Consider the following 26,511-nt stretch of genomic DNA (forward strand, 5'->3'; position numbering starts at 1 on the left):
ATGGTGTATATGGTAAAAATTCCAGAGAATGTCTACCCCAGAGCCCACAGTGGAAAACTTCCAGGGCATGACCCTGTGTGGAGAACATCCATACAAGTTGTAATGTAAGTGATGCCTCCTGGGCTCATGTGACTTTTGGCAACCTGCATAGCTAATTTTGATGTCAGCACCATTTACTGTGTCAAATTACCCTCTCTACTTGCCATCTTGCCGTGCCAAGTCACTTCAGTCATGTCCAACTCTTTGTGACCCTGTGGACTGTAGCCTTCTCGGCTCCTTTTTCCATGGGATTCTCCAGGCAAGAATACTGGAGTGGGTTGCCATTTCCTTCTTCAGGGGTTCTTCCTAACACAGGGATTGAACCCGAGTCTCCTGCATTGCAGGCAGATTCTTTACCATCTGAGCCACCAGGGAAGCTCTTGCTGTCTTAGTATGGTTTATTTTTCCCAAAATAAACACAACATTTTTAATGTGTAGCCTCACTGTCCCAGAGTCCATTACTCATTCTCAGCTCAGGAGCTGAGAGAAGTCAGGTGGCCCAAGGCTTTGACACTGTTCTGACCTATTGCTATTCAAAGCCTGTTTAAAACTCTGATCCTGATGTCTCAATGGAAAGTCTGTTCCTTCTCCTTTTATCAGTGATTTATTTGAGCTTAAATAGGTCCATCTTTGTTATGTCACAGCAAACGTGAGTCATGCAAGTGCCTGTTTTAAAATAAATGGCGGCCAGTTTAGAGTGACCTAAAAAGACTTCCAAATTCTTTCCGTCAAATTTAAATGTTATGACAGTTTTCTTATCACTTTGAAGAACCACTTTAATAAATGAAAGTAGGAAGAACTGAATTTAGATAGCATCATTGGCCACAGAGCCAGGTTCTGGATGTGTGAGGCTAAGATCTTGATGACTATTTGGCAGGAAGGGTTCATTTTCTCTGTTTTCACAAATCAAACTTGGAACTCCAAACTGTGAGGATCAGAACCTGCTTGCCAATCAGTTCTTTGTTGCACAGTTAACCAAACAAACAAGCAGACAAGCAGAAAATCTTGCAACTGAGTAAAACTCCTTTGGGAGGTGTCTTGCCAATGAAATCACTTTTACCCATATGATGGCAAAGTCTCATTTGACTGTACCCAGAATATGATCTACTCCAGTGTTTCTCAAACTATGCCTAGACACACAGACAGTCTATATAGTTTTGTGCGAGAATTTAAATAATACTTTGTATTTATTTCAACAAAAACAATTTAAAAATAAAATTAAATAAAACTCTCAACAGGAGCACATTCTGGATTTTCTGGATGACATCCTGTTGACCAGGGATAGCCAGAGAAGCTCAGGGCCCATGCTAGGGATTGTATTAATGTCCTTGTGGCAGCATGCTAACTGGGAAATTTACACTGAGGTATCAAGAGGTGGTAGAATCAGATTTTTTAAAGAAGGGAGTATGGAGACGAACCACCAAGAAGCAAATTTTCAAAGAAAATATTTAAAAATTGGCTGTGACTTTTGGGCTTTTCATCCAGGTTGGAGATAGCAAAAATGGAGGTTTGGTGAGAAAATTTTGAGAATTTATTTGGAGAAAGCTGTGCTGTGAATCTCTCTCTCTCTCTCTCATACACACATACACAAACACACGTGCAAGATGGAGGTGCTTTCATCGTCACAAACATTGTAAAGGATTGAAGAGGAGAGATTGTAATAGCTTATATTGTTAAATATTAAAATATGAGCGCAGAGTGGATTAGTTCATGTCTCATAGGTAAGAGTCAACACTAGGGGTTCACTATATCTTTTCTTTATAATGAATACATGTATTACTCAAGCTGTAAAATAATAATATATATATATATATATTTAAAGGATAGCTTTAATTCTTCAGAAATAAAAGCTTATTACACAGTTACCCTAAAATATATGTTTCCCTCTTGATTGCAAGTTTTGGCTTTTGAGGGATGGGATTCTAATTAATGAACAAATAAGAACTCTTTTACTCATCATCATGTGGAAGCAGGTTTAGTGCTTTTACTCACTTTCCCCTAGTCTTTGGTTAAATTTACAAATATCAGTTATGGGCTTAGTTGATTAGCTTAAAATAAGTCTTTTTTTTTCTGATACATGTACTGACTTCAAGTGTCAGGGTTGATTGTTATATTATTTTGATTAATCACACCACACTTTTCATCTCAGTAGTTTTCTGTTCATGGTACACCCTCCCTTTTTTTAACTTTCTTGGCCATGCCCTGTGCTCTGTGGGATCTTAATTCCTCAACCAAGTATACAACCTGTGGCCCCTGCAGTGAAAGTTCACAGTCTTAACCACTGGACTGCCAGGGAATTCCCTATTCATGGTTCCTTTTTAATTCAAAGCTTTATGTCCTGAAATGACTTTTGCCTGGGACAGAGATATACCTCTTCCATAGAGTGTAGACAAACATTCTTTGATGTGCAGATGTCATAATTTTATTATCATGAGCCAGCATGCTCCTAATACGTAATCAAGTTGGCTATGTAATTACTGCTGAGAAAAAAAAGGGGGGATTGAGATGAAATATTTTAATACCCAAGATTTTGTTTGGGGAGGGTGAGATTTACCCTGACATTTAACTGAACTCTTTTTAAATTTAACAACATTTCTATATGACAAGTTTTAACTCTTCAGTTATGTTGTGTTATCTTTTGCAATGAGTTTGTTTTTAGAGGCAATATATCAGAGTACACAATTTTTAATCTGTAGTGTGAAATTTAGGGGCTTAACTACCTTTGCTTGTCTGTACTAAAGAAGAACCAATATAATCTTTTCCCCCCACTTTATATTGAAGTATAGTTGATTTCCAGTATTATATTAGTATTAGGTATACAGCATAGTGTCGGAGAAGGCAATGGCAACCCACTCCAGTACTCTTGCCTGGAAAATCCCATGGACAGAGGAGCCTGGTGGGCTGCAGTCCATGGGGTTGCGAAGAGTCAGATACGACTGAGTGACTTCACTTTCACTTTTCACTTTCATGCATTGGAGAAGGAAATGGCAACCCACTCCAGTTCTTGCCTGGAGAATCCCAGGGACGGTGGAGCCTGGTGGGCTGCCATCTGTGGGGTCGCACAGAGTCGGACACAACTGAAGTGACTTAGTAGTAGTAGTAGTAGTAGTAGTAGTAGTAGTAGTAGTAGTATACAGCATAGTGATTCAGTATTTTTGCAGATTGTACTCCATTATAGATTATGACAAGATAATGGCTCTAATTCCCTGTGCTATGAAGTATATCCTACTTTACACATAGTAGTTTGTATCTATTAATATCATACCCCTAACTCGTCCCTTCCCCCTTCCCTCTCTGCTTTGGTAACCACAAGTTTGCTTCCTCTATCTATTGCTTTGTTTGTCAAGCACTGTTTCTCTATTCTGGATGTTGTTTATTTGCTAAGTTGTGTCCAACTCTTCCCCATGGACTATAGCTCGCCAGGCTCCCCTGTCCATGGGATTTCCCCGGCAAGAACACTGGAGTGGGTTGCCATTTCTTTCTCCAGGGCAGCTTCCTGACCCAGGGATTGAATTTACATCTCCTGCATTGGAGGTGAATTCTTTACCACTGAGCCATCTGGGAAGCCATTCTGAAAGCAGCAACCTTTTTTCATTAGAAGTTACGGGCCTACCCTGTTGTAAACTAAATGTTGTGTCTCCACCCTCCTCCCATTTATATGTTGAAGCCCTACCCACTGAGTGTGGATGTTTGGGGCGATGAAGCCACCAAGGAAGTGATTAATATTAAATGAGGTCACAGGGTGGGACCTTTAGTATCCAGTAGTTGCCACTAGTGATCCGGATATAGGCAAAAGTTGCTGGTCTGAAAGAATGAAGCTAATATTTCCTTAAGAGCACACATGAGAGAGGGAGAACATACTGACTGTAGTTAAGGCCTTGATTCTGGTTTTTTGTGAGGCCCAACTGCACCTCTTTCTGGCTGGTAATTTCATTGTGTGCATGCTTAGTCACTCAGTCATGTCTGACTCTTTGCTACCCCATGGACTGTAGCCCACCAGGCTCCTCTGTCCATGGGATTTTCCAAGTGAGAATACTGGAATGAGTTGCCATTTCCTCCTCGAGGGGATCTTCCTGACCCTGTAATCGAATCCGTGTCTCCTGTACTGCAGGTGATTCTTTACCTGTTGAGCCATTGGGGAAGTCTGGTAATTTCATGGTGAGCCTGTTAATTCCATTTAGCCTAAGCTAGTTTAAACTTGATCTATGTCATATGCACCTTTAAATTCTGTCAAATACAGGGAGCATGGCTTGCAAGCTTAATGTAATTCAGTAAACATTTGGTGGAACAGACATGTTATATATTGATGGACATGCAGCCCATTCATCCCCCATGAAACTTTCATAAATTTGTGCCCTAGCACGGTCTCAGTCTCCTGCACTGATGCATGGTGTCAGGAGCAACTCTCTAACACTCTTATAATTATCTTAAAAGTTTTAGGGAAATTGTACATGACTTACTGTCCTCTATGATGAACAAGATAAATATATTTCTAGTTGGAGGCACTTAGACTGTTTTTGAGGATAATATCATGCTTTGTGCAGGAGCATAGGGTTGGGTTTGAATCCCTAGAATTCAGATGAGGTTCTGTCACTTAGAAAAGTTGTGAGTTCTTCATGGATAGGCTTGGAGGGCATAATGCTGAGTGAATAAGTCTGACAGAAAAGGACAAATACTGTATGATATCACTTACGTGTGGAGTCTTTAAAAATACACAAAACTAGTGAATAGAAGAAAAAAGAAACAGACTCACAGATATACAGAACTAGTGTTTACTGAGGGGAGAGGGAAGGTGGGAGGGGCAAGGTAGGGGTACGAGATTAAGATGTGCATGCGTGCATGCGAAGTCGCTCAGTTGTGTCCAGCTCTATGCAACCCATGGACTATAGCCCACCAGGCTCCTCTGTCCATGGAATTCTCCAGGCAAGAATACTGGAGTGGGTTGCTGCACTCTCCTCCAAGGGATCTTCCCAACCCAGATAGCGAACCCGCGTCTCTTATGTCTCCTGTATTGGCAGGTGGATTCTTTACCACTACTGCCACGTGGGAAGCCATGTATAACATAAGCTACAAGGATATATTGTACAATGTGGGAAACACAGCCAATGTTTTATAGCTATAAATGGAGTATTGCCTTTAAAAATTGTGAATCACTATACTGTACACCTGTAACATGTAATACTATACTTCAACTATACTTCAGTAAGAACAAAAGCTGTGAGTTCTTGCAAAAAAAGTAAGTACGTTTGGGAAGTAATGATACATAATGCATACTGATGTATGTTACATTGTGGTTATAAGCCAGTATATATGCACAGCGCTTTGTAAATTAGGAACCATAAATCACAAATGAGATTAATTAATTCCAATCTCATTTCATGGATTTCAAGGTACCCTGTTCAGCTCTTTTGTTATTTTTTTCCAACACTATAGCTCTGAATATTGCTCCTTGTGGAAAACTGCACCTTGACAGAGGCTGTAGGTTGTGGGAAAAAAGTCAAGAATGAATATTGGCAAGATGGGTCGGCAATTCCGTTGGCCTAGGCTGGTGGAGATCTTTTATATGCCGTCTAGTTCCAGGTCTGGGGCTCTGGGTCCTTTCTGCAGATAAAAACCAAGGTCAGCCAAGGGTTTGTGTGTTCACAGCAGAATTATTTAATTTGGCTCACCCAAGGGTTTATTTGGTTTTCAGCATGTTGTCTGCTTCCATTTTAAATCTATTTTGTTTAAAACTTTGAATTTCTCCCTTTAGGGGTGTGTGTGTGTGTGTGACAGAGAGAGAGAAGAAAGATTTAAATTTTTTCCTTCTGGTAAACGTTCATCAAAAATTACAGGATATGGAGAAAATATTCATAAAAATAGAATTTATTCCATAACTTTACTGTGTAGAAACACACACTGCTAGCTATATATTTCTTTTCTGTGCATAATGTATTTATATAGTTGAGCTTACGCATATATGCAATTTTGCATCCTGGCTTTTTAAAGATAATTTTATTTATGTCTGTGCTGAGTCCTTGTTGCTGCGCAGGCTTTTCTCTAGGTGTGGCAAGCAGGGGCTACTCTCTAGCTGTGGTGCATGGGCTTCTCATTGCAATAGCTTCTCTTGTTGTGGAGCACAGGCTCAGTGGTTGTGGCACATGGACTTACTTGTTCTGCAGCGTGTGGGATCTTCCTGGATCAGGGATTGAGCCCATGTCTCCTACATTGGCAGGTGAATTCTTTACCACTGAGCCATCAAGGAAGCTCCTGATTTTTTGAAATAGCATCATATCTTAATAATTTCTCAAATTCATTAAAATTCTTAGTAAATATAACTCATGTCTGTGTAATAACTCATAATCTAGGCATGGCTTTTATCTTTCATCATTGCCCCGTTTTTAGATATTTAGATGAATTCCAAATTTTTACTCAGATAAATGATCCTGTGATTACTTTTTTTCATTAAAGTCAGTACTGTTTAAAAAGAATTTTCCATTTATCTGTGGCATTTCCTTTGCCATATTTGAAGACTTCTGCTTAAAGACAGGTTGGTTCTGAACATTATGTGTAAGTCCATTTGTTTTTACATCTAAAAAACCCAGCAAGAACTAGTGCCATCTGTTGGCAGTAGGGACCTTGCTTTGGCTGGTGGTTGTATTTATTTCTGTCTAGGTCTCTAGGCTGAATGTTCATAAGCTGATGAATTTATGTTCTAAATTCTTATATATTTAATTTGCTTCTAAGCTATTCATATCGGGCACCTACTGACCTGGGGAGTTCCTCTTTCAGTATCCTATCATTTTGCCTTTTCATACTGTTCATAGGGTTCTCAAGGCAAGAATACTGAAGTGGTTTGCCATTCCCTTCTCCAGTGGACCACATTCTGTCAGATCTCTCCACCATGACCCGCCTGTCTTGGGTGGCCCCACATGGCATGGCTTACTTTCATTGAGTTAGACAAGGCTGTGGTCTATGTGATTAGATTGACTAGTTTTCTGAGTATGGTTTGTGTGTCTGCCCTCTGATGCCTCTCGCAACACCTACCGTCTTACTTGGGTTTCTCTTACCTTGGACGTGGGGTACCTCTTCACAGCTACTCCAGCAAAACGCAGCCACTGCTCCTTACCTTGTACAAAGGATATCTCCTCCTCCTGACCTTGAACGTGGAGTAGCTCCTCTTGGCCCTCCCGCACCCACGCAGCCACCACTCCTTGGACGCGGGGTTGCCAATCATGATTCTCAAGCCTACCGAACGGTGTCTTCCCCGGGTCAAACCTATTCGCCCTACAGGGTGTGTCACAGAGGCAATCTCAAAGGCACCAAAGTGGGAGAAAACTCTCTTCAGTAATATTATATTCTTCACTAATTTTTTAAACAGCCTTGGTTTTCCTGAGTCCAGCTCAAGTTCTTTTTGTCCCTTTCTTGATGTAACTCACTTCATCTAAAGAAGGAGTTGCTGTTTGGAGATAAAACTTGGTCTTCTCATTAAATTACCACTCTGCTGTTAAGAGGCAGGTTGTGGGCCTTTCAACAGCCAGTCCTCTGGATCATCGAAAAAGCAAGAGGTCTCCAGAAAAACATCTATTTCTGCTTTATTGACTATGCCAAGGCCTTTGACTGTGTGGATCACAATAAACTGTGGAAAATTCTGAAAGAGATGGCAATACCAGACCACCTGACCTGCCTCTTGAGAAACCTATATGCAGGTCAGGAAGCAACTGTTAGAACTGGACATGGAACAACAGACTGGTTCCAAATAGGAAAAGGAGTATGTCAAGGCTATATATTGCCACCATGCTTATTTAACTCGTATGCAGAGTACATCATGAGAAATGCTGGGCTGGAAGAAGCACAAGCTGGAATCAAGATTGCTGGGAGAAATATCAATAACCTCAGATATGCAGATGACACCACCCTTATGGCAGAAAGTGAAGAGGAACTAAAAAGCCTCTTGATGAAAGTGAAAGAGGAGAGTGAAAAAGTTGGCTTAAAGCTCAACATTCAGAAAACGAAGATCATGGCATCTGGTCCCATCACTTCATGGGAAATAGATGGGGAAACAGTGGAAACAGTGTCAGACTTTATTTTTTGGGGCTCCAAAATCACTGCAGATGGTGACTGCAGCCATGAAATTAAAAGACGCTTACTCCTTGGAAGAAAAGTTATGACCAACCTAGATAGCATATTGAAAAGCAGAGACATTACTTTGCCAACAAAGTTCCATCTAGTCAAGGCTATGGTTTTTCCAGTGGTCATATATGGATTCGAGAGTTGGACTGTGAAGAAAGCTGAGTGCTGAAGAATTGATACTTTTGAACTGTGATGTTGGAGAAGACTCTTGAGAGTCCCTTGAAGTGCAAGGAGATCCAACCAGTCCATTCTAAAGGAGATCAGCCCTGAGTGTTCTTTGGAAGGAATGATGCTAAAGCTGAAACTCCAGTACTTTGGCCACCTCATGCGAAGAGTTGACTCATTGGAAAAGACTCTGATGCTGGGAGGGATTAGGGGCAGGAGGAGAAGGGAACGGCAGAGGATGAGATGGCTGGATGGCATCACTGACTCAATGGGCGTGAGTTTGAGTGAACTCCAGAAGTTGGTGATAGACAGGGAGGCCTGGTATGCTGTGATTCATGGGGTAGCAAAGAGTTGGACACGACTGAGCGACTGAACTGAACTGAACTGAAGCTATTCATTAGTGCTATCCATTTATCCAATTTTATACCTTATTTTTATTTGAAAAGCATGTTCTGACTATATACACACAAAACACGTGTATTGCAAAAAGGCGAAAAACATTGGAAATTCTGAAGAATAAAGTTAAAGTAGGAATGATCAGCGGAGAAGGCCATGGCATCCCACTCCAGTACTCTTGCCTGGAAAATCCCATGGACAGAGGAGCCTGGTAGGCTGCAGTCCATGGGGTCGCTGAGGGTCGGACACGACTGAGCGACTTCACTTTCACTTTTCACTTTCATGCATTGGAGAAGGAAATGGCAACCCACTCCAGTGTTCTTGCCTGGAGAATCCCAGGGACAGGAGAGCCTGGTGGGCTGCCGCCTATGGGGTCGCACAGAGTTGGGCACGACTAAAGTGACTTAGCAGCGGTAGCAGCAGCAGGACTGATCAGTGAGTGTACTGCATTTAACCTTTTTATACACTATCATCTCAGCGGGTGTTTGTTGTTTGTACTTCCCTCCCCATATAATCAAACTTGTACTTGGTTGGTGTTGATCAGTTGCTCATTCGAATCTGATTCTTTGCAACCCCAAGGACCGCAGCGCCAGGCTTCCCTGTCCTTCACCATCTCCCAGAGCTTGCTCAAACTTATGTCCATTGAGTCCATGATGCCATCCAACCATCTCACCCTCTTTCATCACCTTCTCCTCCTGCCTTCCGTCTTCTCCAGCATCAGGATCTTTTCTAATGTGTCGGTTCTTTGCATCAGGTGGCCAAAGTAGTAGAGCTTCAGCTTCAGCATCAATTCTTCCAATGAATATTCAGGATTTATTTCCTTTAGGATTGATTGCTTGGATCTCCTTGCAGTCCAAGGGACTCTCAAGAATCTTCTCCAACACCATAGTACAAAAGCACCAGTTCTTTGGCGCTCAGCCTTCTTTATGGTCCAACTCTCAAATCCATACATGACTACTGGAAAAACCATAGCTTTGACTAAATGGACCCTGTGGGCAAGGTAATGTCTCTGCTTTTTAATATGCTGTCTAGGTTGGTCATAGCTTTTCTTCCAAGGAGCAAGTATCTTTTAATTTCATGGCTTCAGTCACCATCTGCAGCGATTTTGGAGCCAAAGAAAATAATGTGTGTCACTGTTTCCATTGTTTCCCCATCTACTTGCCATGAAGTGATGGGTCCAGATGTCATGATCTTAATTTTCTGAATGTTGAGTTTTAAGCCAGCCTTATCACTCTCCTCTTTCACTTTCATAAAAAAGAGGCTCTTTAGTTCCTCTTTGCTTTCTGCCATAAGGGTGGTGTCATCTGTACTTTATATACCTTGTATTCATGGAGGTCATCCTGTAGTGATTAGTCCTGGTGGTGTCCATTTCACATCTGGGTGTGTAAATGACTCCAGTTTTCTGTGGACCATCTTTTTGCACTGTAGCCTATCACTTTGCCAATCATATAATCAGGTAACAGTGATAGTGAAATAGATGCATAAAGTATATTTTGTGGCCCATGAAGAACGCAGGTGTAAGGTTAAACTCCACATTGCATCTACTAACTCTGAGACCTGGGGCAAAGTTTAACCTCTCAGAGCCTTTGTTTCTAGATCTATGAAACAGGATTAGCATGTGGATCAAATGGAATAATGGATATGAAAAGCAAAATGTGACCTTTTCAGTCCTGTAGTCTTGTTGGCAGAAAAGTAAAAGATTTTTTAAAGTAGGAAAATGGTGGGAGGAGCATGTGAAAACAACACCAGAACACTCTTGGCTACAAAAGCCTTAAATCCAATACTTTGTTCCACTGAGGGAAAGGTTTAAGTATTGCAGTACTTGGCTCATCTTTTAGTTCTTTCCCACTTTTAACACGTTTAGAATATTGTGGAAATTTTATCTTTGTAAGTGACAACAATAAATTTGTATAGTATGTGTTGAAAAGTGTTGGTTGCTCAATCGCGTCTGTCTCCGCAACCCCATGGACTGTAGCCCGCCAGGGTACTCTGTCTATGGAAATCTCCAGGCAATAATACTGGAGTGGGTTGACATTCCCTTCTCTAGGGGATCTTCCTGACCCAGTGGGATCTCTCCCACTGCAGGCAGAATCTTTTACTCTCTGAGCCACCAGGGAACTGATTTGATCATTTACTCATGAAATAAAGTAGTATGAGTATCTTATTGTGTGTCAGTTACTGTGCAAAACTCTAGGGATAAAATATAAGTAAGGCATAGAAACTAATCTTCAGGAGTATACAGTCTGGTGTAGGAAACATAAGCGCAATCTTATGTTCATAGTACAGACAACTTCCTGGGGAAATGAAGGTAAGGAAGTAGTCAGTTCTGAGTGGTAGTGGTGTGGAGAGGGGCTTGGATGATCACAAAAGGGGATGCTGGAATAAGTCTTTGACATGCAAAGGATGAAGAATGAGCCTTCTTGACCAGGAGGACAATGTACACAAAGGCCAGAGAAGCCACGCTTGGAGAAGAAAGAGGGAACAATGGGCAAGGCTAGGACAGAGCACATAAAAGGGAAATTTGTAGGAAACAAGAGAATCAAGTCTTGGCTTTGTGGGGCTGTGTTTTTGTCTGCCCAGCAACTCAGTGAACTCTCCCATTCTTAGTTCAAGTCGTTTAAATACAGTTGACCCCATCTCCTGCCTCAAGTGACAGTAATGTGAGTTTGAGTATGAAGAATGGGAACAATTACTTATTTAATAAAGATATCTTGTTGGATTCAAAAATGCTTGCAACAATGTAAGACTTATGGAGAAAATTAATAAATGGAACTGCTGGTCTTGATAAAGTTTCAGAAATACTAACCTGCATGATAAGAAACATGCCTCCAACTCTAATACTCAATCCAGTATCATCTGAATCAGGTCATGGGTACAGTTCTAGCAGCAACTTCAAGATATTTTACTGGTAGGAGAGAGCATAAAGTCATATTGACTAGGTAGCTAGCACATTTGCTCTCGTGTGAGTCTTCAGCAATAATAGGCCATCCTATGGAAACCACGCTCACAAACTTTGACCATTTATTTTGTCAACTGTTTGCCGGGGACCAGCCCCGGCTGATCGAGGGTATTCGAAGCAGGGACGGCATTGGCGACCTATTTATTTAAATATTTTATCAAAGATATAAAGAGTAATAGGATGAGGATAGCTCAGTGACGAAATTCAGTGGAGAAAAGAGGCTGAGTAGCTTGGTTTACGCAGGAGACCAATAAAACTTCAAGACAAGAAGTTTGCACCACTTACGTAGGCCGCAGGCGTCCTTCCATTTTCCTGAAGGAGAGGAGACACTGAGGCCTCCCCGGTCGGATCTTAGAAGCCCAGGCATAATTAGCAAGCATGGCGGGTTCCGCGCTCCAGATGGAGACTCAGCCAGAATTTGAGAGAGAGAGCGACATGGGGAGACCAAGTTTCAGTGAACAAGGCCCGCACTTTATTTTCCAAAGTAGTTTTTATACCTTAAGTTGTGCATAGAGGATAATGGGGGAAGGGGTGGAGTTCCTGGTCCTAATCGAAGCCAGGCTTTCAAACTTATCATATGCAAAAGTTCAGGTGAATTACATCATCTTCTGGCCAGGAGGCCTGTTAACATTTTAAGAAACTTATCTTTCTCTAAAGGTGATTATTCCAAAGTCAGGCACCAGCCTCCAAAAAAGCATTGGACAAAGCTGCATTCCTATAGGGCAAAAGTGAGGTGGGCTTAGTCAAGAAAAGAATTAACTCAAGGGTCCAAGGTTACAAACACTGAGGCTACTACTTACATTTCTATACACCCATTATATCAATCAATACACTGCCAAGGACACAGTAGGTAAGGAGTATGGAGACTTAGCAGCAAACATTGGCCCAATAAGTGAAAAACCCTTCACCAATACAATTTCTAATCAATCTTTTAACTACTCAAAGGAATCTGTGTTTAGACAGATTAGAACATCTCCTGCCTCTCACAGTTGGGAGGCTCTGAACAATCACATGTGGCCGAAAAACCTATTCAGGCAGGCTAGAGGATTTCCAAAGGAGTTTGTAGGTTGAAACACTGTCACACCCAGGAATTATTAACTGGAGCTGTAAGCTAACTCTTTTTTCAGAGAGAGGTAGTGGGGGACAGGCCCCCGTAAAGTCAGAGGTATAGGTGAAAGCACAAAGCATAAAGTAGTCAGACTCTGGTTTTGGGGGTAGATGCTCAAGAATTTCCAGGGAGACTCCTGAGGCTTGATCCCGCCTTTGTGTATGCCAAGCCTCCTTCCTCATGACCTTTGCCATGGGCGGAGCTCGCTCCCCACAACTGTTTAAATAAGTTCGTCTAGACTCATTGTTTTTCCTGGAGTATCTGTGTCCTGGAGTCAACGCATATTTCTTTAGGCTTTACTTGTGTGGTGAGCTGGTGAATGTGTTATTGGCAGTGTAATAAGGAAGGGAAGAATATATTTTCAGCCAGTGTTTTTGGATCCCCTTAGACTGCTTTTGGCTATTTCTGTAAACCCTGAATCTAACAACTGTGAAATAGAGACATTGCTAAAGTGTGGGAGATCATTAGGGTTTTGATGCCATCTTAGAAGCAAACAAGACTGAGGACTACCTGATTGCTACACACTAACTTTGTCTTCTACGTTCAAAAGCAAAGCCAGCCTTCTTCCTCATAAGACAGAACAATGGTAAGAAGCAGCAGCTCCAGGTGTTAGTGGAAGAAAGGGTTTTGAGGCACAAAGGGCAGGCTGGAAGGGATCCCCCAATGAGTTAGAATTAGGAGGAGGAAGCATCTGGCCTGGAATGGTTACTTTTCCATTAATGTGAAAATATTGATGTTACCATTATCTTTACTCTTAGCTTGGTTATTAGTTTTAAGGTTTCTCAGCTATTCGCTGCTGAAGAAAATAAACCGAGTTGTTCTTTTTGTGTGGAATTGAACAAAGGACTTAGTTCAGAGGAACTGTTCCTAATGCCATCAATTTGAAGTCCAGATGAAAGTTTTTCCAGGCATCGCACCCAGGCAGCTACATGGCAATAAAAGTGTTTTATCTGGAAGATGTGTGAAGCTAGAAAAAAATATATAGATACAAAGCATACTTTGTTAGAATTTCCGGTGGGGGGAAGAGATTCTCTGTTTCTGAGTCACACCATTTTGCTGATTTCTTTTAAAAAAGAAAAAATGGGACATTCTAGCTTGATACAACTGGAGAGGAAATCAGCTTGATCCAGCTGTCTGAGGCATCAGAAATGATTGCAGCTGGCTAATCTCTAATTATAGAATCTCTATTATTGGTGATGTAAGTGGCTGAATCTGTGGTTTGACTTCTGTGATCCCTGGCTTTGTGAAAAGCTGGGATTTTGAGGTAATGTTTTTTCCCTCTGTATGATAAACTAAACAAATTTAAATTAATTCTTGGGGCAAATATCATTAAGGAGCTGAAGATGATATTTTTGTTCCTTTGGCTGACTAGATTATGCCCTAACTGTGACTTTGGATGAAACTATTAAATCCTATTTCCATGGGATTCAGTCCAGAGCACTCAACTCTGACGTCCTAAGGTATTTGGAGAGGCCAAGGTCAACATCAGCAATTCTGAGTTTCAGAGAAAGTTTATTTCTCTAATGGTTTGTGTTTAGAGAAGATTTCAGCAGAATTACTGCATCTTGACTTTACCCTGAACCCTTCATTGATCATCTGCCTTCTTGCTCTCATTCTTTCCACCAGTTCTGTTTTTACAGACTGATTTAGAGAAAAGCAAGTGGTGAGGCAAATCATCAGTGTCAATGTATTCATCTACTCAGGCTGCTATTAAAAAAGCATAGCCTGGGGACTTAAAACAACAGACATTTATTTCCCACAGTGCTGGAGGCTGAGAAGTCCAAGGTCAATGTCCTGGCTGATTCCTGTTCCTGGTGGGAGCCCTCTTCCTGGCTTGCGGTTGATGGTCTCCCTGTGTTCTTGCATGATGGTTAGGGAGAGGTGAGTTCTCTGATCTCGTCTTATAAGGGCAGCACGAATCCCACCATGAGGCTTCCGCTCTTGTGGCCTCAGCCGAACCTAGTGACTTCCAAAGGCCCCAACTCCAAATACCATTACATTGGGGGTTAGAGCTTCAATATATGAACTTCAGGGGGCACAAATATTCAGTCCATAACAGGAAAACCTTGATTAGTTAGAAATTATCAAACTAACTCTCAATGTGTCACTGTAAGAGAAAGAGACAAATCACAAATTAACTTGGCTAAAAGGTATCTTGAATAGCCTGAAGATGCTCATCCACCCAGCTTCAGGTATCGTTTTGTGTTTGGTATCAAGCCATCATGATCAGTGGGAACATTGCTCAAAACACTGAAAAAAATCCCAAGATTCAACAGTCAATATGAAGTATGTTTTCTAAACACATTCATAAACCCAGACTTAAACCACAGAAGTTTTCAATTTGTGTTTGGAGTGAAAAGATTTTAATTAAAAGCAAACCAGGAATTTTATATTCACAGTATCTTTTGTTCCTTGAATATGTTAGTCAGATATTATCGGGCTGGTATAAAAATATACAATACAACTTCAATTTTTAATTTTTCAAATAGTCAATTGTTGGACAAACTTAACTATTTACCAATCTGTTACCAAGCAATCACCAATCCCAACTCAGAAAATGTGTCTTTTCCTCTATACATTAGCAAGCAAAGACTAAGGCAAGGATTGAAGTACTGAAACTTTATTTGAGAGATATAACTCTGTAGTGGTAAGGCTGAGGAAGAAGGCAAGTGAGCCGAAGAAATATGTAATCCTGCATGACATGATGTATTTCCACACTGACTACCATGTCCCAGTGAGCCACAAAGAGAAACAGCAGGTCATTCAGGAGGCATGCTCACTTATCCCAGAGGACCTCCAGGAGGGCTGTGAGGAGGCTGTGCACCTCAAGGTGGTCTGTAAAAGTGGTTAAGGAAGGCAGATGATCCGTCTGACACCCGCCTGTCCCCAGTTCCCATGGGTCAAGTTTCACTCTGCAGGGACTTAACTCCCCAGATTCTGGTTGTGCCGTCAGTCCCCTGGGCAGCGTAGGAAGCTGGTGTATGGCCTTCATGTCCTCAAAGGTGGGGGTAACTTGGCCTGAGGGCCATAGGACCATGGAGGCCTGAGAATTTAACTTTACATCTCTTGTCTCGGGGAATTCAGTAAAGCGGTGGTGTGGTCCAGGAGACAGCCATTGCCTTAGGAGAGTTAGGGGCCCATCAGCCCATTGGAGTTGACATACAAGGTTTAGCCTGATACAAAACCCTACTGTCCAGTTTGAAACTTTTAACAGGGGAAATTTAGAAAAAAGTAAAAATATAAAAGGAAAAGCATGAAAATGATTATTACTTAGGAAAATAGACCTATCCAGAAACAGGATTCTGAATCCTGAAATCCTGAAATTTAAAATCCTGATTTGAGTCAGGATTTTCCATTGGAACAGAACCAATAGGAGATACCCATATCTATCTACTTATCTGTCTATCTACCTATATACATACATATATGTACAGAGTTCATTATGAAGAACTGGATTATATAGTCTGGGAGGTTGGTAAGTCAAAAATCTGCAGGTGTACCACTGGTCCAGGAGACCTACAGAAAGCTGTTTTAGTTTGAAGGTTGTCAGGCAGAAAGAGCCAGAGTCACAGATGAAATCTGAACGCCATCAGCTAGAAAATTCTCTTTACTTTGAGGGAGGTCTGTCTTTTAGTTCTATTCAGACTTTCAACTGGTTAGATGAAGTTCACATGCATTCCTGAGGGCAACCTGCTTACTGTACTAGGAAAATGTTAATCTAATTGAATGTTAAAGTTGAGTGATTTAGATGTTCAGATCAGATCAGATCAGATCAGTCGCTCAGTTGTGTCCAACTCTTTGCAACCCCATGAGTCACAGCACGCCAGGCCTCCCTGTCCATCACCAACTCCCGGAGCTCACTCAGACTCACGTCCATTGAGTCCGTGATGCCATCCAGCCATCTCATCCTCTGTTGTCCCCTTATCCTCCTGCCCCCAATCCCTCCCAGCATCAGAGTCTTTTCCAATGAGTCAACTCTTCACACGAGGTGGCCAAAGTACTGGAGTTTCAGCTTTAGGATCATTCCTTCCAAAGAAATCCCAGGGCTCTTCTCCTTCAGAATGGACTGGTTGGATCTCCTTGCAGTCCAAGGGACTCTCAAGAGTCTTCTCCAACACCACAGTTCAAAAGCCTCAATTCTTCGGCACTCAGCCTTCTTCACAGTCCAACTCTCACACCCATACATGACCACAGGAAAAACCATAGCCTTGACTAGATGAACCTTTGTTGGCAAAGTAATGTCTCTGCTTTTCAATATGCTATCTAGGTTGGTCATAACTTTCCTTCCAAGGAGTAAGCGTCTTTTAATTTCATGGTTGCAGTCACCATCTGCAGTGATTTTGGAGCCCAGAAAAATAAAGTCTGACACTGTTTCCACTGTTTCCCCATCTATTTCCCATGAAGTGATGGGACCGGATGCCATGATCTTCGTTTTCTGAATGTTGAGCTTTAAGCCAACTTTTTCACTCTCCACTTTCACGTTCATCAAGAGGCTTTCTAGTTCCTCTTCACTTTCTGCCATAAGGGTGGTGTCATCTGCATATCTGAGGTTATTGATATTTCTCCCGGCAATCTTGATTGCAGCTTGTGTTTCTTCTAGTCCAGCGTTTCTCATGATGTACTCTGCATAGAAGTTACATAAACAGGGTGACAATATACAGCCTTGACGTACTCCTTTTCCTATTTGGAACCAGTCTGTTGTTCCATGTCCAGTTCTAACTGTTGCTTCCTGACCTGCATACAAATTTCTCAAGAGGCAGGTCAGGTGGTCTGGTATTCCCATCTCTTTCAGAATTTTCCACAGTTTATTGTGATCCACACAGTCAAAGGCTTTGATTTAGATGTTACTCTCATCTAAAAAACATCCTCCAGAAACCTTCAGAATAACGTTGACAAATATCTGGGCATCCTGTGACCCCATCAGGTGGACCAATATAATTAACCATGAAAGGGGTCTATCTGTCTTACTAGAAAATTCTTTTGGAAACAGTAGGAAGACAGTAAAGCTAAGAAGTTGAGAATTCAAGCCCAGGATCTGCTGGTTATTAACTATTTGACCCTTGTTGTTCAGCTGTCAAGTCGTGTCCAGCTCTGTGCGACCCCAGGCCTGCAGCACACTGGTGTCCTCTGTCCTTCATTATCTTCCAGAATTTGCTCAAATTATGTCTATTGAGTCCATGATGCTGTCTAACCATCTCATTGTCTGCCACCCGCTTCTCCTCTTGCCTTCAGTCTTTCTCAGCATCAGTGTCTTTTCCAGTGAATCGGCTCTTTGCATCAGGTATGTATATATATTTTAAATATGTATTTGATTGCACTGGGTCTTAGTTGTGCCATGTGGGATCTTTAGTGGCAGCATATGGACTCTTAGTTGTGCCATGTGGGATCTAGTTCCCTGACCAGGGGTCAAACCCAGGCCCCCTGCATTGGGAGCACTGAATCTTAGTCAATGGACCACCAGAGAAGTCCCCGCAAATTATATATTTTGTTTAAATTTTTGCTGTCTTAAATAGTACTTGACATTTTAAATGTCGGATTTTCTGTGAATAGCCATTTAGGGCAAAAAAGTGGCTGCTACAACAATGAAAGTGAAGACTTGAGAGAAGAAATTGGGGAACTGGATTTGAAGAGGACGACTGTTGGAACATTGAATGGGATGCAGTTTTTCTTACCCTGTTCCATCTTTTGTGGCTGCGCTGCAAAACTGTGGCATTTAGCTTACCAATTCTCTTTGTGGTTCTTTGTGATAACTTTCCTAGCACCCTTCTCTTCTTTCCCCAGTTGTTTCCTGTTTCCTTTGTGTGGGAGTAGATGTGTTAGCACACAGAATCTAGCACTAAATATACTGCCAGCTATAAAAGGGAATGCATCTTCTTAGATAATGATCATCAGGTTGAGTATATGTAACAGTTATAATTAGATTACACCATAGGTTGTGTGCATGCATGAGTAATAATAAGCATTATTATTAGTACCCCAAGTTGGTTTTAGCTGTTCTAGTGTGTATGGGAGATTGGCAAGTTCTGTGACTTTGCATATAAAATAGTAAACTTGAGAAAAAGCAAATATTTGGTCATTTGGGTGAAAAAATTTCTTTTGATTGTTAAAAATCCAAATATACTATCTCAAGACAGTTTATTCTTTGACCAATTTGCCATCATCCTGTGGGGGATACCTTTGATGTCCAAACCACATTCTCTAGGTACTTCCCTTCCCATTGATCAATGATACTGGGGAGAGACTTTTCTCTCCTTGGCTAGTTAGTATCTAATTGTAACTGAAGTGAAAGTGTGTGTGGCAGTCATATTTCACAGTGGAAACAGAAGAATAGAGAAAGCCAAATTGGGGCAGGAAGGGGCAGGGAGAAAGTAGAGGGAAGCAGGGGAGAAGAGAAGGAGAAAACAGAGAATTAGCCATGAGGAGAATGAGAAGAACACAAAGCAAGTGTTAATTCCTGTTCTTGTACCTGTAACTTGTATCTAAAGTAAAGACTGCTAACGGGGATTTTATTGGTTAAATCCAATCCATAGAAGCATTTTGTTTGATCTACATAGTTTTTTAAAAATAAATATTTCCAATCGAGAGGCTTTTTATATATAAAAAAATCATTAGTTGAGTTCAGTCACTCAGTTGTGTCCTACTCTGCAACCCCATGGACTGCAGCTCACCAGGCTTCCCTGTCCGTAACTGATTATCAGAGCTAGCTCAAACTCATGTCCATCTAGTCGGTGATGCCATCCAACCATCTTGCCCTCTGTCATCCCCTTCTCCTGCCTTCAGTTTTTCCCAGCATCAGGATCTTTTCCAGTGAGTCAGTTCTTCCCTTCAGGTGGCCAAAGCACTGGAGCTCCAGCTTCAACATCAGTCCTTCCAGTGAATATTCAGGACTGATTTCCTTTAGGATTGACTTGGTTTGATTTCCTTGCTGTCCAAGGGACTTTTAAGAGTCTTCTCCAACACCACAGTTCAAAAACATCAGTCCTTCAGCATTCAGCTTTCTTTATGGCCCGACTCTCACATCCATACATCACTACTGGAAAAACCATAGCTTTGACTAGATGGCAAAGTAGTATCTCTACTTTTTAATATGCTGTCTAGGTTGGTCATAGCTTTGCTTTAAAGAAGCAAGCATCTTTTAATTTAATGGCTGCAGTCACCATCTGCAGCGATTTTGGAGCCCCCCCAAAATAAAATCTGTCACTGTTTCCATTTTTCACCATCTATTTGCCATGAAGTGATGGGAGATGCTATGATCTTAGTTTTTTGAATGTTGTGTTTTAAGCCAGCTTTTTCACTCTACTCTTTCACTTTCATCAAGAAGTGTTTTAGTTCCTCTTTGCTTTCCGCCATATGGGTAATGTCATATGCATATCTGAGGTTATTGATATTCCTCCCTGCAATCTTGATTCCAGCTTGTGCTTCATCCAGCCCAGCATTTTGCATGATGTACACTACGTATAAGCTAATTAAGCCAGGTGACAGTATGCAGCCTTGACATATTCCTTTCCCAATTTGGAACCAGTCTGTTGTTCCATGTCCAGTTCTAACTGTTGCTTCTTGACCTGCATACAGGTTTCTCAGGAGGTAGGTAAGGTAGTCTGTTATTCCCATCTCTTTAAGAATTTTCGACAGTTTGTTTCGATCCACACAGTTAAGTCAAAAGCTTTGGCATAGTCAATGAAGCAGAAGTAGATGTTTTTCTGGAATTTTGTTGCCTTTTCTATGACCCAGCAGATGTTGGCAATTTGATCTCTGGTTCCTCTACCTTTTCTAAATTCAGCTTGAACATCTGAAAGTTCTTGGTTCAGGTACTGTTGAAGCCTAGCTTGGAGGATTTTGAGCATTACTTTGCAAGTGTATGAGATGAGTGCAATTGTGCAGTAATTTGAGCATTCTTTGGCATTGCCTTTCTTTGGGACTGGAATGAAAACTGACCTTTTCCAGTCCTGTGGCTACTACTGACTTTTCAAAATTTGCTGGTATATTGAGTGCAGTACTTTCACAGCATCATCTTTTAGGATTTGAAATAGCTCAGCTGGAATTCCATCATTCCACTAGCTTTGTTTGTAGTGATGCTTCCTAAGGCCTACTTGGCTTCACATTCTAGGATGTCTGATCTAGGTGAGTGATCACACTATCGTGGTTATCTGGGTCATGAAGATCTTTTTGTATAGTTCTGTGTATTCTTGCCACCTCTTCTTAATATCTTCTGCTTCTGTCAAGTCCATATCATTTTTGTCCTTCATTGTGCCCATCTTTGCATGAAATATTCCCTTGGTATCTCTGCTTTTCTTGAAGAGATCTCTCATCTTTCCCGTTCTAATGTTTTCCTCTATTTCTCTGCATTGTTCACTTTGGAAGGCTTTCTCATCTCTCCTTGCTATTCTTTTGAACTCTACATTCAGATGGATATATCTTTCCTTTTCTCCTTTGCCTTTCACTTTTTTCATTTCTCAACTAGTTGTAAGGCCTCGTCAGACAACCATTTTGCCTTTTTGCCTCTATTAGATCTAATCCCTTGAATCTGTTTGTCACTTCCACTGGGTAATCTGATTTAGGTCATACCCGAAGTGAAGATGGAGAAGCTCTATACGGTCAGGTAAAACAAAGACCAGCAGCTGACTGTGGCTCAGATCATGAACTCCTTATTGCAAAATTCAAACTTAAATTGAAAAAAGTAGGGAAAACCACTAGACCATTCAGGTATGACCTAAAAAAAAAATCCATATTCATAACTATTTAAAAAAGCACAGGTTCTGGCAGTCTTTGCCCCATATTCCCTCATGGAACGATGCAACAGCGGGCTGCAGGTGGGCTGTAGGGGCCTCTTATACACAGAACATAAAGTCTGTCCTGTTCACCATGATCAACATCACCAACATGACTCCTTCCCACCTGCTTCCCTGGCTTAGGATGGCTGCTTGGCCTCTCTGGGCTTTTGAGTTAAGAGTCTTGCAGGAGTCTCTTCTATAGTCTGATCACCTTAAAACATCTTTCTTTCTAATCTGGTCGGCACTTCATAGTGGCCAATGACTAACTGTGATTGATTCATAAAGATATTACTGGAAACAGAGCTGCTCTGAACATCTGAGGGGCCTGGAGCAAGAATACAGATATTTAAAAGTAATGAAGCAAGTTTAGCAGGCTCTTAAGTAAAATCCATACTGTCCTCCTACTGTGGCAAATATATCTTTGTGATAATAAATCATGACTATCTTTTAAACTATAGGTTTAATAGAATTAAATCTGTCACCTGCCAAAGATGACTGATTTTTTTTAGATTTTTGTGTATCTGTGGATGTTCTTTGAGTAAGCTAATGATAATTTGAGGAGTGATAAAATATAGATCTACATAATTTATGAATTTCTTTATATTTATCCCATATATTTTTAAATTTTATTTCAGCAAAACAAATACTTATGCAAAATTTTCAAATAATTTATGGTCTATTCTCGACCATGCCAACTTCATGAGCTATTTTGGTCCTATACATTTTTTTAGTTCTATACAGTTTTTGGGCTTTCTTGGTTGCTCAGCTGGTGAAGAATCTTCCTGCAATGCAGGAGACCCCGGTTTGATTCCTGAGTTGGGAAAATCCGCTGGAGAAGGGATAGGCTGCCCACCCCAGTTTTCTTGGGCTTCCCTGCTGGCTCAGCTGGTAAAGAATCTGCCTGCAGTGTGGGAGACCTGGGTTCAATCCCTGGGTTGGGAAGATCCCCTGGAGAAGGAAACAGCTACTTACTCCAGTATTCTGACCTGGAGGTATAGTCCATGGAGTTGCAAAGATTCAGACATGACTGAGTGACTTTTATTAACTATTTCAGGGAAACTTTATTTTCCTAAAGCAATAACAAGTGAAATTGTCAAAAAACTGTTTAAAGCAGTATTTTGACTTAGAAATAATCATGAACTTTAAATATCATACACAAACCATGAATTTACATATCATGTTTAAACATTGGAATGGGATTACATGTGATAAAATATGACCACAGAAAATATTATAAAATAATTTCATTACATAAATCTGTTATACTTATTCCTTAATTTTTACCCTATTTTAAAGCAATTTTAGATCTATATCATGAATTGCTGTCATGCTTCATGCACCTATGTCTTTAGATATAATGAGGTGTATGTGTGTCTGGTATGTGTATTCATTTGAACCATTCAGGTTAATCTACCCAAAAAGGGAAAATTTTATATGGTTCAGCCTGATACATATTTAAGTCATTTGAATTGTTTCACTCTGTGAAGTGTTTCTCAGCTGCCAACAGTTCACTAATTTTTGTCTCTAGAACTATGAGTAGGAAAGAAGAGAGGTGGAATGGGTGCTCGGCACTCCTGGGAAATACTTCATTATGCAGAAGTCTAGTGTATTCTGAGAGGAGGGATTGACAGGTTAGCTAATTTGTCTTTTCTCTTACTCAAGCTTTCCTGTCATTCAAATCCTCCCAGTTCTCTGGAGCAGTCTCTGTGGAAAAACCTGCAAACTACTGGGGCGTTAGGACACAGTCACTTTTCTTTTCAGGAATATAAGGCAAGAGATACGGAGCAATGTTGCCCTGAGGCCGAAGCAGCGTTAGAGACAGGCATGAACGTTTAACTGCTGGTCACACTTCCTTAGTGCCGAGGTCAGGTCCCAAAGGACCCAGGAGCCACAGTATGGGTACTAACAGTTCTGTAAAGCACGGGCCCAGAACAGAGCCCCTTCTTGCCCAAACCTGAGGGTGATGCTGGCTGTTCATACTCCTGAAGCATGGCTGTAATCAAAACAGGATCTTGTTCACCAATGCACAGAATACAGCCAAACATGACGGCTCGGGCTCCGGATGACTGGTTCCAACACAACCTGCAGGCCTTCCCTCCTCCTCTTGGCCTTTACTAGTCTCCTCAAGGGCAGAAACTGCAGCTAAAACAATAGCTTAGAGATACAGGCCACTACATGTGCTTTGTTTCTTCCCATCCTTAAGATCTTGCAAGATTGTTTATAGTAGAATTTGAAACTTAAAAGCATTAACAGATTAGATGTTGAGTAATTTCTTTGCCACTCCCACCCAGATTTGTCTCTGAAGTCAAGTGGTGATTTTTTCACCAAGGTAGGCTTTTCTCAAAAACCCAGCAGTGCTTCTCCCTTCTGTGCAGCCCCTCTTGGCCCCACACTTATTTTAGTTTTTAGTATTGTAATTTTATTGGAGTATAGTTGATTTACAATGGGTTAGTTTTTGGTATATAGCAAAGTGATTGAATTACACAGATATCATTCTTTTTCAGATTTTTTTCTCATATAGGTTATCACAGAATATTGGGTAGAGTTCCCTGTGCTACACAGTAGGTCCTTATTGGTTATGTATCTTATGATAGGATAGTAGTGTGTATATGTCCATCCCAAATTCCTGATTTATCCCCTCCTCACCACATTTCCCACATGGTAACCATAAGTTTGTTTCCGATGTCTGTAAGTCTATTTCTGTTTTGTAAATAAGTTCATTCCTATCTTTTCTTTAATTAGACCACATATAAGCGTTATCACATGGTATTTCTCTTTCTCTATGTGACTTCACTTACTGTGATAGTAATCTCTAGGTTCCTCTATGTTTCTGCAAATGACATTATTTTGTTATTTGCCCCACATTTAAAATACGCTCAATTAATGTTTGTAGCTTGAATGCACTCATATTTTTACCAGAAACCCAAGCGAATAAATATTCAAAGTTATGATATATTTTCCTTACTTTCTTTACACAGTATTTTCCTTTAGAAGAATGGTTTAATTTAATAAAAAGGAGCTGACCTCATCCACACACTCCCCACAAAGCCCACATTGAAATTTTACTTGCTGGTTCTCATTGCTCCTGTTAGCATGACTTAGACTGGCTGTTGGCCAAATAAGGCAATGATTTCTGTTTAGAGCTCTCTGAGATTTGGAATAGTCCATGACAGTTTTTATTCCTGAGTGTGGTAGTGAATTCCTAGCATGAGAGTTATTTCCTTGGCTTTCCTAATAAAGCTATGAACAGAATAATTGAAAGAAATTTTACATTGCATGTATATGAGGGTTTTGGTTGTTAGCGATCACAGACTGTTTATATGAGCTGGATACCATTTGGTAACTTAAAAAAAAGCAATAATTAAAAATACTAAAGCACATAAAAATAAAAGTGAGTGGCCAGCAGATGACAGTGGGAACTCAAAAGACACACACCCACAGAACTTACTGTAGACATTAACATGACTTTACTATTCTGCTGGGGTTTCCCAGGTGGCTCAGTGGTAAAGAATCCACTTGCCAGTGCAGGAGATACAGGAGTCACAGGTTTGATACATGGGTTGGAAAGATCCCTTGAAGGAGGAAATGGCAACCCACTCTAGTATCCTAGGCTGGAAAAATTCCATGGACAGAGGAGCCTGGCAGACTGGAGTCCATGGGGTTTTAAAGAGCCAGAGGTGACTGAGCACGCCCACATGCACTGTTTGGCTGCTTAGCCAGAATAACTCTTTTATTCCACTGCTTTCATCAATTTGATTTCACTCTTCCATGGTACTGTTGCCCAGGATGATAAAAAAAAAAAAACTAATAAATTTATTGGTTGTTATAGGAACGTCTCATAAAGCCCATTTAAGTGAACATTAAGCTATTTAACTTTTTAACAGACAGCAACAAGCCAGTGTTTATGCCCCAGGACTTTTTTTGAACTCTGCCTCAAAATCCTTACCTTACTGTATCCACAGATTGTAAATGATTACATCATGATCCTTACTTAATCCTAATCATACCCTCCTCCCACTGAATGATCCCCCTTAAACTGGACTCCACAATCTACTAAATATCCCAAGTTTGCCATCCTTCCTTTAAAGAGAGTAGTAAGACTCTGGGAAGGTGCTAGCTATTCTCCCTTATCAGGTAAGAATAAACTCAGCTTTGTCTTGTCAAAAGGTCATTTTGATGATATTTTGTGGGCAGCCAGCATTTGGTAAAAGAAGAATGGCTGAATGCTGATAATTGGTAAAGCCAAATATGTAACAAAAACATATGGTGTTTCTTCTACTGATCTCTCTACTTTTGCGTATGTTGGAAAAGTTAAAAAAGAAATTTAAATCCTTGAGTTAAAACCTAGCTGGGCTGGAGGCCAACCAAGGAAAGGAGCTGCTGAATGAGTGATGAGAACTCAAGACAGTGTGATACGTAGGGTGGAAAATGGAGCCCTGGTGCCAGCCCTCTGTGGCCACATGATATAGTCTCCCTCAGTTTCAGGAGTGTGACTGTGAAACTCCCTCCCCCATTCTTGACAACACAGAGCACAGCGGAGCATCTCTGTCCACTTCTGAATGTACAAGTCAAACACCAGACCATCGCACTGCTCTCGTGAGCATGCTCTATGTGCTGGTGCTCTCTCCAGAGCCTGGAAAATGTGAGGTGAAACCTCTTCCACTGCATTACTTCTTTTTTTTTTTTTAATTTTTAAAAAGTATATTGGAGTATAGTTAAGTGTTGTGATAATTTCTGAAGTGAAGTGAAGTCACTCAGCTGTGTCCGACTCTTTGCGACCCCATGGACTATAGCCTACCACGTTCCTCTTCCCATGGGGATTCTCTAGGCAAGAATACTGGAGTGGGTTGCCATTTCCTTCTCCAGGGGATCTTCCCAACCCAGGGAAAGAACCCTAGTCTCCCGCATTGCAGGTAGACGCTTTACCCTCTGAGCCACCAGAGAAGCCCTGTGATAATTTC

General features: G+C 41.1%; 1 protein-coding gene and 1 long non-coding RNA gene across 2 annotated transcripts in view; both read left to right on the forward strand.

The window, feature by feature from the left end:
- The window catches only part of LOC147343084 (uncharacterized), a 282,954-nt gene that overhangs the window by 247,438 nt on the left and 9,005 nt on the right, over positions 1 to 26,511 (forward strand). The window lies entirely within an intron of this gene.
- Positions 13,230 to 18,453, forward strand: LOC147343085 (uncharacterized). Its single transcript, XR_015157049.1, has 4 exons — positions 13,230 to 13,365; positions 14,542 to 14,660; positions 18,012 to 18,060; positions 18,330 to 18,453. It is a non-coding gene; the product is annotated as an uncharacterized LOC147343085 (long non-coding RNA).

The sequence above is a fragment of the Bos grunniens genome, chromosome 28, assembly GCF_055505025.1.
Source record: "Bos grunniens cultivar Pamir isolate PY7600 chromosome 28, Bosgru_T2T1.0, whole genome shotgun sequence".
Lineage (NCBI taxonomy): Eukaryota > Metazoa > Chordata > Mammalia > Artiodactyla > Bovidae > Bos > Bos grunniens.